The following is a 3535-nucleotide window of genomic DNA, read 5'->3' as shown; positions in this document are numbered from 1 at the left end:
CAAAATTAAGAACAAAATAGTCCATCTCTATCAACCTCACATGATATTTGTTTTTGCTTTTTAAAAATCCACGTATATAAGCATTTTACAAAATCCAATTGCAATCCCTATATATGAGATCGATAATTAAGGTTAATTGTGGGAATAAAACTTTGAATTTTATTCTCGACAAAAGAAACGGATTTCCGTTAATATGTGAAGAAAATAAATGAACACTAATAATAAATGCTCAAAGTGATGCATGTAATATATGCATTCATTGATGGAGGCTAAGATTCTGAGATCAAATCATCAAAACACAAGTGAAAGGTAAAGCATATAGTTGGAGTAATAATTAATAAGGAGCATGCATCATTTCATGGTATCGATAGCCATGCACACTATTCTTACCTAACTAGATATATATGTATATATATACACCATATATATAATTCACGGATTCTATGTAATTCAGCACTGCCAAGTCAACATCTTTGGATTCAGAAATTAATTATAAGAAAAAAAAAAGGTTTGCCATAGAAAAATTGAAGTAAAAATGTGAAATATATAGAAAGTCTTGAAATTAATATTGCACAATTAATTTATAGTCAACATTTATTAACATAAGTAAAAAAGAATCTAGCTAACGAATTATAACTCAAATGACATAGTCTGCTCATCCTTATTTAGAAGTCTCGAGTTCAAGTCTCACTTCTAACTTTAAAAAAAAAAATCCAAAATTCTTAAAAACAAGAACATTTAAAATTTAATAAAAAAAAAACATTCCAAATACAAACTAAACAAAAACACATCATTAGTAGACTTTATACTGGCCATATTTGATCATTTATTACAATAATGATAATAATTAAAATTGACTATTATAATATTAGTTTTCTAATATTACTCAATTAATATATATGCAGTCTCAATTGGACAAATTTCATGGGCCTTTCTAACCATATATACAATTATAAATTCATATGTATTCTTCAAAGAATTATATATATTGGTCATTTTTATTTGTGTGTGGTTGGATTATGTTGTATTGTTTCTCAATATTGACCGGAGCACTTTGAATTATGAAGGATGTCCGAAAATTTTATCTATTTAATTAGGGATTTTTTTATATAAATATATTAATTAGTTACCAATGCATGTCTATATTTCTGAAAAAAATATGTTTCAGTAAACTTGTTTGTCCAATATTCAACCATTTCAGGTGATAAGTTTCTTAAGGCAGTCATGTAGCATTGAAACCCCTCCTTAGTGAACCTCTTGTTCTACGTCTCTTAGAAATGCATATATTAATAAATAATATATTTATTTTATTTATTCAAAAATCCATTTAATTTGCCACACCTTGCTTACACATATATATTTTTTTTAACTTTTTTGAAAATTTTGCTCCCTCTTAATACAATGTACGGATCCGTCCCTACACACTTTTTTTTTTTTAATTTTAGATCTATATTGTTAAATAGACACACACTTATTGTTATAATGTTTAAATAACCTAAATATGCAAATGGAAAGTTTCTATTAATCACCAAATTTGATTAGTTCTCATTGTGTGAGCTATTTTCAATGAAAAAATTGCAAAACATATGCTTGGCTAGCAAATTGTACATATATATGATACAAGTATTAGAAAAAATGTTAATACTTTCACCGCTAATTGATCAATTGAATCATTTTTTACTGCAATAAACACGTCGAATAGCGACGGTTCATTTTGGCAATAGCAACGGTTTTAAACTGCTGCAAAATTACATTCCAGCTACTCTGAACCGGCGTGATTTGTCGCGCAGGATTAATTTTTGCGGCAATTTTCAGCAATCGTTATAACATTATTGGTTTGTCGAATTCCCATCATAGATAGATAATTAAACTACCAATCATCTACGTTGTAAAAAAGGTCATATCAATTGATGAATCATACAGAAGATGACCTAGCTATGTATATATGTGGATAAGTTCAGAGGATATTTCTCTAGTATGTAGTTCGCAGTTACATATATATTTATGAAATTGTTACTGGCCAAAAACAGTACCGATTTTGGAATATTATAGTGAATTTTCTAACTTGGACTGTGACTCTCTTGAATCATGAAACAAATGTCCCATCTCCTAACTGAATAATCCTAATTCACATATTTCCAATAATGTCAATAATAGATATGAGGATCTTAACAGTCACCAATCACCATATCAATAATGTGTTGGTAAAAAACCTCTTTTGGCCACTTCTTGTGTACCTACTCATCAAGATTTTTTTTAATGTGCATTTTTTTGTTTATATATTAACTCTAGTATTAGTTTTTTATTATTAAAATAGTGTGTAAGATTTATCCAAATTAGTAATGCATAATAATAATCTTGCAATAATTTTTAGGGTTTAGGGTTTATTCATTTTCGGTATATATTTTATTGTATTTTAATATATATTTTATATACAAATAATTAATTTAATAACTATTTTTTTGTATACATGTAACATGATTGTATATGTAATATGATCATGAAGATAAATTATTCTCTTATATGAATTCCATGCCTTATACGAAAATTAAAAGAAAAAGATGTATATACATTATTAGAAAAATCATTTTTTAGCGACGGTCTATTTTGCTTTTAATGGCAATTAGACATTAATATATATATATGTAGCCAAAGTGAGATAATAAAGAATATATAGAGCTTGTTATTTATGAAAGGTTATGAAAACATGTATCATTTAGTACTTTTGAAAAGTTAAGGAATTTATTATATATTACTAGGTAAATAACTATACGTGATTCCCACTAAAAATTTATCCCAAAAATAATTTTTGTTATAGTGATATACACGATAACAGAAAGTAAAATAAATGTAAACAACCTATCTCTATTTTTTCCCCCCTTCGACATGTCAATTGTTTTCCATAGACAAATGTGCATGTTTACTACCACTCAATGAACTTAAACGAATGAATGGCATGATGTTCATGCACGTTACTAAGACAATAATTCACCATGATCTTAGAACTCCAAAAGTCGTAGTTACATGCGCATATTTGGGACCTCCCTTTTATGTGGAGCCCCTTTCCAACAAAACCCTAGATATAAGCTTTTTGGACTTTAAAGCTATCCGATTTTATTCCTCCCGCTATGTGAATCGAAGATAGATGTGAAAAGGAACTTTGATGTGTATATATATATATTGCTTGATATGTCAAATCCAAGTGACCTAAACTATAGTGTGTGCTTGTGTGTGTATATATAGTATGGTAAAATGAACATAATTTTGATGTATGACCAATGTAAAAACTAAAAAGGTATACGATCACTATATCATTATATATTGATAGGGAGCCACTCAAATAAATACATCTAAAACGTCTTTTTTTAAAGATATTTTATAGTAATTAAAATTTAACATATATAATCGATTAAATTGTGTTATTTTTTTCAAAATTAGGCCAAACAAATTAATTTGACCGAAAAAATAGTGAATCAAATCTTGAAGTGGTCTAAATTAATATTATTTTTTTATAAAAAATGACTAAAATACTCTT

The sequence above is a fragment of the Arachis ipaensis genome, chromosome B02 (genome assembly GCF_000816755.2).
Source record: "Arachis ipaensis cultivar K30076 chromosome B02, Araip1.1, whole genome shotgun sequence".
Lineage (NCBI taxonomy): Eukaryota > Viridiplantae > Streptophyta > Magnoliopsida > Fabales > Fabaceae > Arachis > Arachis ipaensis.
Note: the sequence above shows the minus strand (reverse complement) of the source record.